General features: G+C 50.2%; 1 pseudogene; it reads left to right on the top strand.

Annotated features, from left to right (window-relative positions):
- Positions 1 to 8,944: 8,944 nt before the first annotated feature.
- Positions 8,945 to 11,301, top strand: LOC130035780 (HLA class I histocompatibility antigen, B alpha chain-like; annotated as a pseudogene).
- The last annotated feature ends 642 nt before the right edge of the window (positions 11,302 to 11,943 follow it).

Raw genomic sequence — 11,943 nt, forward strand, 5'->3', positions numbered from 1 at the left:
CACACATGAAGGTACTGGCAGAGGGACAAAGCCATGCGGGTTCCGGGGCCGAGACCTCCAAGCCTACTCGAATTGGAGTCGAGCATCTTCCACCCAGATCCTCTAAATTCCAGTAGGCGGGGGTCACACCCACCACCTGGCCCCCTGGCGCCGTGTAATCCCATCAGCGGCCAAGACTCAGAGACTATAAAATCCAGATTCCGGAACCGCGCGGCCGCATTCGCGGCCGTGCGACATCGTTTCAGAACTTTTTTTATGACTTATTGTCTCATTCCTACTTTGGACAAACTTGCAGGCTATCGAATGTAGCCTGCCCACAGGGCTGAGTCTGGCAAACTCCCCGTGGCGTACCAAATATGCCAAATACCAGTAACAATGATGATTCTCATTCTCCTAAAGAGCCTTGAATATAATCTCAGGGCTAGGATGAAAGAGACGTTACTGGGGCCTGCTCGAGGCAATCGACGAATAACAGGATGATGAAATGAAATGAAATGAAAAAGGTAACACGTACGGTGTAAATGCAGTTTCTGCATCTTACCACCAGCAAAGAGCCTAATATCACCCACCATGTCCTTTTTGTTACTTATGTTATTTACATTAATTCTCTTCCTTCACCTTCACTCCCAAAGAGTACATATATTCCTTGTTCTCTTTCCCACACTTACTTTAGAATGAATCCCTTTGTAACACTCGCACTAAGATCCATTCTTCAAGTTGTATGAAACACTCTATTTTGTTTATTTTGGGGTCTCACCTGGTGGTGCTCAGGGGTTACTCCTAAGGGGACTCAGGGGACCATATGTGGTGCCAGGAATTGAACTCGAGTCAGCTTCATGCCAGGTAAACACCTCCCTACTGTACTCTGGCCCTGTCCTTGAAAATATTTTTAATTCTTTCAGATGTGAATAGTTTTTAAACATTACTTTAAATTTATGATACATAAAATACTTGTCAGATCATACTCAAAATATAAAATTCCATTCTAGTCTATGACCAATATTTTCTCACTGAACTAAAACATTATTTGTCTCTGCACAGCCAGGGTGGACCCCTGCCTCCATATGTGGAAGGCCTGTGCCCTACCACTGATCCTAAACCCTAACTCACAGAACTAGCTTAGCTTTCCTGACAAGAAGAGGATGCTAGATTGAATGTCTGGGATATTGCTCAATGTAGACATTTTGGATCCTGGGACCGTTGCTCAGTGTAGATTATCTTCCCTGCAGATATGAGAGCAATGAGTTTGACCCCTGGCACCATCCCACATGACTCATGTGATCCTGGTGATGCTGTCTTGTGTGATCTCTGGCCCCATAACAAAAAATAGTTCTATCTTTGACAGCAAAACCAAATGTTCAGGAGCTCCACAACTAAATTATGTTACCAAAATTATGCTACAACTGAACAGTGTGTGAGCACTGTGAACAAGTTTGTGACCCCAGCAAGCACCACAACCAAGTGTGTGAGCACCAGTGAAAGCACCAACAACAGTGACAACAAAGAGAAGAAAAGGGACAGAAATAAGTCATCAATAAAAGAATCGTTCTTTTTTTTTTAGGGTCACACCCGACAATGCACAGAGGTTACTCCTGTCTCTGCACTCAGAAATTACTCCTGGTTGTGCTGGGGGACCATATGGGATTCTGGGAATCGAACCCGGGTCAGCCACGTGCAAGGCGAACACCTTACCTGCTGTGCTAATACTCCAGCCCCCAATAAAAGAATCTTTTAAACCACCTCCCTAAAAATATCAGACTTTACAAGACAGTGAACCATGCCCAGGGGCCAGTGAGATGCCTTAGCACAAAGAGCCGGGGAGCAGGCTGCCTGTGCAGCAAGCCCAGGCTCACCCAGACTGCGAGGTGCCATTAGCACCCCTGGGAGCATCCCTGAAGCACAGAGCCTGGAGTAACCCTGAGCACAGCAGGGAGTAGTTCCCCCACCCTGCCCCAAATGAGCAGATACAAAGAAAGGGAGAGATCCTGCAGGAGCTCCACAGATATCAGTTCCTGAGACGAGGGGAAAGGTCTGTGTGTCCTTAGTGACAGTAACTGCACCCTCGCATCTCTGCCTACTTTCTTGCACTTTCCACCTCTCCTGCTGCCCCATGTGGGTCTCTAAGCCCAGCAGAGTCCAGCCCTGCTCTCCCACAGGCCATTTCCAATCAGTTCACTCTCTCACTACACCCCTTCTTCCTCCCTCTACCAACCAGTCAGGTCCCTCCCCATCGCCATGCTCAGATGATGAGTTTATCTTATATTCTCTGCACTTTTTTGGTTTTTTGGGTCATACCTGACTCTTTTCAGGGATTACTCCTGGTGAGGTGTCAGGGATAGAACCCTGGTCAGTGGTGAACAAGGCAATCATCTTATTCACTTTCCAATCTCTCTGGTCCCTCTATCACTTTCCCCCTGTATAAACAGTCTGAGGAGAGAACAGCTCCGTTATCTCCCCACACTCTCCTCAGAACCTGGATGCTCTTTGCCCACAGGGAGGGACAGGACAGCAATGGTCCTACTCTGTCTAAGGCCCCCTCAGCTTGGGATAGGATTGGAGCCTGGAAAAGATACTGAATAAATCAAAACAAACGCTTCCAAGTTATCCCACTGTGAGCCCTATGTCCTCTCCCACCTGCTGTCATGTCTCCCATGCTGGGTGCCCAGATGGAGCCCAGGCTCACCTGGATCCCCGCTGACCTCATCCACCTATGATTCTCATTAACACAACCAGAATTGAGTCCATATCTCACCTACCAAATTGATATTTTAACTTTACCAAATGATCACTAAACATGTGATTTCAGAATCCTAATATATCTCTCAGGCTTTAGATCCCCAATATTCATGTATCCCCATTTCCTGAAACAACAAGTTTTACCCTCTAGGTGACTCTCTCATTGCTCTCCAACTTGACTGCTCATGACTATTTGATACAATTGCTAAAAATATCAGTCCTACATATTTGGATAAAGCTTATTATTTCCATAAATATCACATTAAGGCTTAAATGGCTCCAGAATGAAATACAACAACCTTCACACACTTCCCTCTTATTTGGTGTGAAGGTGCTCAGATGGGATTGGTGTTTGAATATTACCCGTAACAAAATATTGTAAAGTACTTTTATGAAAATAAAATATATAAAAATTGAAAAAAAAAGCAAGATTAAAAGCAGGAGAAAACATGAAAATCCAGCTAGCTCCTGATGAGACAGAGAAGACAATTCGAATACACACGCAATGTAAAGGATTCACTCTTTCACAACACAACTTATGTTCTGAATTAGATTTGTCCTTTTTCCTTCTCATTTGAGGGTGGGGACTCCTAATCAGTGCTCAGGAGGACTCTGAGCGAGTTCCAGGGCCTCCAATGCCACACCTGTAGTGCTCTGAGGCCCGTGTGTGCCACACAGAATCTGGCTGCATGTACCTCTTAACCCCTGAAACATTTTTTGAGGGAAGACTTTATGTCAGCACCATGATTTACAAAGTTGTTTGTTATACAATTATTTCAGGAAGTCCACGAGCCAATGCCAATCTTAACACAGTGTGACCTTGCCTTCACCAAAGTCCCCAGTTTCCCACCCACCCCTCAGTCTGCCCCCTTAGCAGGCACAAAGAAATTTAGATTGCTTGTTACAACACATACTAAAACATAAAATTATTCTTGCATTAAATCATTCCCTTTGTAGTAGAAGTTCTTGCCGGGATGAATGAGGTGGCACATGTGCTCTAGCTCTCTGAGGTCTCACAGGTGGACGGGCTCTCTGAGGTCGCACACACGCTCTGGCTCTGAGGTTGCACATGTCAGCTGTGGTGTCAGCACACTTGACTGCACTGCTCATTATTCTAGTTGCACACACAGGTGTTTCCTCCTCACTCAGAAGCCTGATCCCCTAGTGGGCACAAAACAATTTACTTTAGGGCTGGAGAGATAGCACAGCTGGTAGGGTATTTGCCTTTTACACAGCTGACCCAGGTTCGATCCGCAGCATACCATATGGTCCCCCGAGCACCACCAGGAGTGATTCCTCAGTACAGAGCCAGTAGTAATCCCTGTACATTGTCGGGTGTGACCCAAAAAGCAAAAAATAATAATAGGGGCTGGAGCAATAGCACAGTGGATAGGGCGTTTGCCTTGCACGCGGCCAATCCAGGTTCGATTTCCAACATCCCATATGGTCCCCTGAGCACCGCAAGGGGTAATTCCTGAGCACAGAGCCAGGAGTAACCCCTGTGCATTGCCGGGTGTGACCCAAAAAAAAAGCAAAAAAAAAAATTTTTTTAAATACTACTAATAATTTACTTTATATTATTTGTTACAAGAAGAAAGTATCAGGAAATAGATCAATAGAAGTCAATGTGATCATTGTTCTGTCTCACAATGGTGTTACTAATGTTGCTGTCTGAGGATTTACTGAACTTTTCTCTGCTACTGAGACTTCTGTGTTACTATTTTTGCTCACTGAGCGTGGTGGGCTTCTACACAACATTTTTAAAAACTTTTTTATTGAATCACTGTAAGACAGACCATTACAAAGCTGTTCATGATTGGATTTCAGTCATACAGTATTCCAAAATCCATCCCTCCACCAGTGTACAATCCCCAGCATCAGTATCCAAGTTTCCCTCCCATCACCCCCAACCCCCAACCCATTGATAGCTTGTGCTTTTCTTCTCTCTCTCTCTCTCTCTCTCTCTCTCTCTCTCTCTCTCTCTCTTTCCTTTTGGGCATTGTGGTTTGCAATATTCTGTGCAACTTTTTATCAAATCTGCTCTTTTCCTACTGGGTTAGAGTCAGGTGGCTCAAGGTACTATGAAATGCGGTGTCGCTTCAGAAGATGAAAGCATTTGGTGCCTTGGCAGCTTGATGAGGTTCAGTTGTGGAGCTGGCCCGTTTCTATGCCTGAAACTTTGGGTGTGGGTGGGAGCTGTTGACCCCTGGGCCAGGGAAGGTGTCTGGGATGTTCAGGGAATCTGCCCAACCCCATTCTGAGGAGGGTCCAGAGCTCAGCCCTGACTGGTCTACATGGAAGATTTAGCAGCTTGGCTTTCTTTTCAAGTTTACTCAAAGAACTGCGCCATTTACAAGCTGGGGGCGGGGGGAAAGCTATTGGGGACTAGATAAATAAAGGAGATGGACAAGGGATTCTTGTGGGACCCCTTGGTTCTTTATAGAAACTTTATGGGACCTTTATGGAACCTTTCAACCCAGAATGCTGGCACTAGAGGTGGAATATTGCCCTGGCTTGGGGGGGGGGGGGTATTGGGGTGTAGGGGAGGGTTCTGTATCTGCTCTATCTCTACTTCCACTCCTGAAAGAATCTCCCTTTGAGAAAGCCCATTACAAAGATGTTTTACCCCCATGAACCAAGTCCCTTGGATATGTAAAAGTCTACCTTGGAGGGGCTGGAGCAATAGCACAGCGGGTAGGGCGTTTGCCTTGCACATGGTCAACCCGGGTTTGATTCCCAGCATCCCATATAGTCCCCTAAGCACCACCAGGGGTAATTTCTGAGTGCAGAGCCAGGAGTAACTTCTGTGCATCACCAGGTGTGAACCAAAAAGCCAAAAAGAAAAAAGTCTATCTTGGTTAGATTAAGGTCGTTAGGTATTTGCACAAAAAATGTTGTTCTGATGATTATGGATTCTAAGTAATAAATATGAGTCAGGGCTCAGTGCAAAGGCTGTGAGCCTCTCACCACATGCTTTTTGCTCCCATTTCTGCCTCTTTCTTAGTCCTCATGGCGTCCCTGGTTCAGGCCTGCTCAGCTGGGGCTGGTTCTTGGTAAAAAACTGGTTCAGTCCTTTTTGAAAACAGTATGGACGATTCTCAAAAAATTAGAAATGCCACTAATAAAAAAAAATGATAAAAAAAAAATTAGAAATGCGCCTCCCCCAGATGGAACCCCGGTGACCAGAAGCCTCTACAACCACAGCTCGAGAATGTGGGAACTAGGACTTTTCCTCAAATCTGCCGGGACTACAACTCCCAGGTAACCTCAGATTCCGGAAGTCACGCCCACATCCCGCCCCCCAGTGCCATATTTATAGCATTCAGCCCAAGAGAAGGACAACATGGAGGGCGGGATCCACAGATCCCGAAGGGAAAAAAAAAAAAAACAGGTTCCAAAAAGAGCCGAGATCATCGGGAAGCCCCAGATGGGGTAGGTACCGCATCCTGCCTCCCCCAGATGGAACCCCGGTGACCAGAAGCCTCTACAACCACAGCTCGAGAATGCGGGAACTAGGACTTTTCCTCCAAACCGCGCGGCCGCTTACCCGGCTGCGCGACATCTCTCTATATACAAAGTGATTCATGGGAAGTAAACCACCCAACGTTTCTCTCTGAAAATCATAGTTAAGTTTGGAGCACGGCCACAGCCCCAGAAACACAAGGACTTAATGCATAACCCAGCAGCTTGGAGCAGAAAAGTGAATGGGCTATGCGTTAATCCAGGCCATCATGACTGTCCGGAGGGGAAAGGGTGTTGCCCCATTCACCCTCTCCTCTCTGGAAAGAAAGATGGCGGCCACATGGGAGCCTTGTGGACAGCTGGCATGAGCCGGAGGAGTGGGGGCGGCTAAAACCTCATGGGAAGGGGGGCGTTCCGGTCCGTCCTTCACGCCCTACCAAGGTCACCAGTTGCCCCCCACGAGCGGCTCTCCAGCACGGCCACAGCCCCAGAAGCACAAGGACTTAATGCAGAACCCAACAGCTTGGAGCAGAAAAGTGAAAGGACTATGCGTTAATCCAGGCCATCATGTCTGCCCGGAGGGGAAAGGGTGTTGGTCCCTTCCGCCCTCCTCCCTCTGGAAAGAAAGATGGCGGCCACATGGGAGCCTTGTGGACAGCAGGCATGAGCCGGGGGAGTGGGGGCGGCTAAAACCTCATGGGAAGGGGGGCGTTCCGGTCCGTCCTTCACGCCCTACCAAGGTCACCAGTTGCCCCCCACGAGCGGCTCTCCAGCACGGCCACAGCCCCAGAAGCACAAGGACTTAATGCATAACCCAGCAGCTTGGAGCAGAAAAGTGAAAGGACTATGCGTTAATCCAGGCCATCATGTCTGCCCGGAGGGGAAAGGGTGTTGGTCCCTTCCGCCCTCCTCCCTCTGGAAAGAAAGATGGCGGCCACATGGGAGCTTTGTGGACAGCAGGTATGAGCCGGGGGAGTGGGGGCGACTAAAACCTCATGGGAAGGGGGGCGTTTCGGTCCGCCCTTCACGCCCTACCGAGGTCACCAGTTGCCCCCCCATGAGCGGCTCTCCAGCACGGCCACAGCCCCAGAAGCACAAGGACTTAATGCAGAACCCAGCAGCTTGGAGCAGAAAAGTGAAAGGACTATGCGTTAATCCAGGCCATCAGATCTGTCCAGAGGGGAAAGGTTGTTGCCCCAGTCGCCTTCTCCTCTCTGGAAAGAAAGATGGCGGCCGCATGGGAGCCTTGTGGACAGCAGGTATGAGCCGGGGGAGTGGGGGCGACTAAAACCTCATGGGAAGGGGGGCGTTTCGGTCCGCCCTTCACGCCCTACCGAGGCCACCAGTTGCCCCCCACTAGCGGCTCTCCAGCACGGCCACGTCTCCAGAGCACAGAAACCAATTTCTTAACTATCTGACTTTCAGTAGAAATACTTCCAGGGTCAATAGGTAAAATAGCAGAAATCCAAAACCAACATTTAATTCTTGAACCCAGCTGTAGAAAGCAAATCACTTCACAATGCTTTTTCAGCATGTCTGATTTGGGGGGGGGGGGTAAACTCTAAATAATAGTGGTGAATCTTTTATTGAAACAATGAATCTAATCAAAGCAGATAGAGTGTTAACTAGAATTCATCTGCCCCACAGGGACTGGGAGGGGTGGGGGGTGGGGTTTTATTGGGGTTCTTCATGGTAAAAAATAAGTTTTGGTAAAGGGAAATGTGCTTGATATTTGCATGACTGAGACCTAAACCTGAAAGCTTTGTAACCTTTCTCACGGTGATTCAATAAATAAATTTAAAAAAATGTAAAAATATCTAAAAATAAATAAATAAATAAAATTTTTAAAAAAAATTAGAAATGGAGGGGCTAGAGCAATAGCACAGCGGGTAGGGTGTTTGCTTTGCATGCGGCCAACCCGGGTTCGATTCCCAGCATCCCATATGGTCCCCCAAGCACCGCCAGGAGTGATTCCTGAGTGCAGAGCCAGGAGTAACCCCTGAGCATTGCCGGGTGTGACCCAAAAAGAAAAAAAAAAATAGAAATTGAACTCCCATTTGACCCAGCAATAACACTCCTGGGAATATATCCCAGAGAGGCAAAAAAGTACAGTCGAAATGACATCTGCACTTCTATGTTCATTGCTGCACTCTTCACAATAGCCAAAATCTGGAAAAAACCTGAGGGCCCGAGAACAGATGACAGGTTAAAGAAACTTTGGTACATCTACAGACTGGAGTACCATGCAGCTTTTCGAAAAGATGAATTCATGAAATTTACATACAAGTGGCACTACTTGGAAAGTGTTATGCTAAGTCAAATGAGTCAGAAAGAGAGGGACAGACAGAGAAAGATTGCATTCATTTGGGGAAATCACTGTCACCGACACTGTCCTCCGGTTGTTCATCGATTTGCTTGAGCGGGCCCAGAAATGTCTCCATTTTGACAACCGTTACTGTGTTTAGCATATGGAATACATCAGGGGTAGCTTGCCAGGCTTTGCCGCTGGGGCAAGATACTCTATGTAGCTTGCTGGGCTCTCTGAGAGGGGCGGAGGAATCAAAATTAAAAAAAAAAAAAAAAAGACAACCTGTTAGAGCGCTTTCTGCCCGGATACTTGGGAGGAGTCCCAAGTCCTCACTTCCATTGGTCGTTGCTGTCTAGATCAGCCAATCAGCGTTCTTAAGGCTCTCCGGTTATAAGCTGATGGGAGGTGGGCTGGAGTTAGGACTCAACCTGATTCCTTATGTGGGAGCCGGGCCCCCTCCTGCTGCTGCTCTCGGGGGTCCTGGCCCTGACCCAGACCGAGGCGGGTGAGTGCGGGGTCGGAAAAGGAGTTCATTGCGGGGGGAAGGATGAGAACTGCCAGGCATTTTTTATGTGCAGGACCCCGAGAAGTTTCTCCGGTTCCCTGCCCGAATGCCACCCCAAATGTTCCTTCCTGTCCCCCCAACCTTCAACTCCTCCCGCGCCTCTAAGTCTCGCCCTTCTCGCTCCCGCCCCCCTTCCCGTCCCCCTCTCCCCTACCCCCCATCACCCCTGGCTCCTGGGCGCGCGCGGCGGCAGATCGGGCCGGGTCTCACCCCTTCCCCTCCCCCAGGCCCCCACTCCCTGCGGTATTTCGAAACCGCCTTGTCCCGGCCCGGTCGCGGGGAGCCCCGCTTCATCGCCGTGGGCTACGTGGACGATACGAAGTTCGTGCGCTTCGACAGCGACTCGGCGAGTCCGAGGATGGAGCCGCGGGCGCCGTGGGTGGAGCAGGAGGGACCCGAGTACTGGGAGCGGGAGACGCGGATCGCCAAGGAACACGCACAGTTTCCGATTGAGCCTGAGCAACCTGCGCGGCTACTACAACCAGAGCGACGCGGGTGAGCGCGGCCGGGCAGGGACGAGCCAACACAGGAACGGGCCGGGTCGCCCCGAGGCGGGTCCGAGCGACCCCGAGGCTGAGGGACCCGGCCCCGGTTTCGTTTTCGGTTGGAGTCTAATCTGTGCGGGGCGGGTCAGACTCTCACACCCTCCAGCTGATGTACGGCTGCGACGTGGGGTCCGACGGGCGCCTCCTGCGCGGGTACTGTCAATAAATACTCCTACGACGACGCCAACTACATCGCCCTGAACGAGGACCTGCGCTCCTGGACGGCGGCGGCGGGCACGCAGGCTTGGCAAACCCAGCGCAAGTGGGAGCAGGCGGGTGAGGCTGATCGTTACAGGAGCTACCTGAAGGACAGGTGCGTGCAGTGGCTCCTCAGATACCTGGAGAACGGGAAGGACACGCTTCTGCGCACAGGTACCGGGCCCTTGGGTGGTGAGGACCCCTGATCTCCCCGAGGCGGGGTCGACTCCGGGGGGCGGGGGGGGGGGAGATAGTGGGGTTCAGTGTCAGAACAGTGTCCCTTCAATCAGGAGAGGGACGGACTGCCTGGTTTCCATATTCTGTATCACAGAGACTCGTCAGGCCCACCCTGTGTCCACAGGATCCTGAAGGACCCCAGCGGAGTGTCCCTGGCAGAGGGGCAAATTTCTCTGAAATAACGAATGTGGGTTCCCAGTTATCCTGTTTATCCTCATTATGGAAGTGACCCAAAGTGTAAATTATCTCATTTTCCTCCTCAGAAGCCCCCAGAACACACATAACCCGCCACTCCTTCTCTGACTATGAGGTTACCCTGAGGTGCTGGGCCCTGGACTTCTACCCTGCCAAGATCACACTGATCTGGCAGCGTGATGGGGAGGACCTGACCCAGGACACAGAGCTGGTGGAGACCAGGCCTTCAGGGAATAGAACCTTCCAGAAGTGGGCGGCTGTGGTGGTGTATTCTGGAGAGGAACAGAGATACATGTGCCGTGTGCAGCACCAGGGGCTGCCAGAGCCTGTCACCCTGAGGTGGGGTAAGGAGGGGGACGTGGTACAGAGCCTGTTCTCAGGGGAATCAAGGTCGGCCCCTCTGGGGAACTGTTTGAGGGTCAGGCTGAGGCTGGGGGTCAAACCCTCTCCTTCGTTCCTTCATTCCTTCCTTCCTTCCCAGAGCCCCCTTCTCAGTCCACCATCCTCACTGTGGGCATCATTATTGGCCTCCTTGAGGCTGTGGTCACTGGAGCTGTGGTGAGAGCTGTGATCTACAGGAGGAATCGCTGAGGTAAGATGAGGCGGGGAGGGGCGGGGAATCTGTCCAACATGGCAAGTGTTGAGTCTTGTCCCACTTCAGGGATCCCCCCCATATTAGTTCTTCTGCCTCATTAGCAGGAGCACCACCTACCCCTGTGCTGTTGCTCACACTCCCCCTGTGTGTGCTGCTCTCAGGTTTGGTCATGAAAGACACTTTCACCTTGATAAGCTGGGGATAAACCCAGCTCCCAGGTCACAGATCACAGGGACTGTCTCTGCTAAGCACAGACCGCCAGGAGGAGGCTAGTCAGTCCAGGAGCGTCTCCTTCCTGCGTATTTCCTGGTCCTGCCCTCGGTTTTCAGAGTTCTGACACTTCCCTGGGGTCCAGGCCTAGAGAGTTCTCTGTGGCCTCAAGACCCAGTGCTCTCCCCGACCTTCCCTAGCATGTTTCCTTCCCACAGGTTTGAAAGGAGGAAAGTACACTCAAACTGCAAGTAAGTGTGGGCAGGGCTGGGGCTCTGGAATCCTGGGGACAGAGACCGGAGCCCCCGGGGAGCTTTCCGCACCCCTGGTTCATCCTTTAGTCCCACCCCCTGGGGCACTGACCTTGTCCTGTTGGTTCTGGAGGCTGGAGCAGGCGGGATTGGTCAGAGGGGTCAGGACTGGGGTTGGGGGTTCTTTGAGAGGGATGCTGGGAGCTTGCTCAGGATGTTACCACCACTCTGTGACTCACCTGAGTCTCTTTATTCTTTTCTTTCAGTGTGAGACAGCTGCACCACCGGATTTCCTCACATCCCAATGTTGTGACTCAAGAATTGCTGATTCTCAAGGAAGTAAATGACCTGTACGAAGAAAACTACAAAACGCTACTTCAGGAAATAAAAGAGGACATGAGGAAATGGAAAGATATCCCCTGCTCATGGGTCGGGAGACTTAACATTGTCAAAATGGTAATACTACCGAAAGCATTGTATAAATTCAATGCAATCCCTAGACCACAACACCCAAAAGGAGAGAGAGAACACAGGGGATTGCCCTGCCACAGAGACAGGGGGGATGGGGGGATGGGGGTGGGAGGGATATTATCCATGGTGGTGGAAAATGGGCACTGGTGGAGGGATGGGTATCTGATCAT

The sequence above is a fragment of the Sorex fumeus genome, unplaced genomic scaffold (genome assembly GCF_029834395.1).
Source record: "Sorex fumeus unplaced genomic scaffold, SorFum_2.1 ptg000063l, whole genome shotgun sequence".
NCBI classification, from domain to species: domain Eukaryota; kingdom Metazoa; phylum Chordata; class Mammalia; order Eulipotyphla; family Soricidae; genus Sorex; species Sorex fumeus.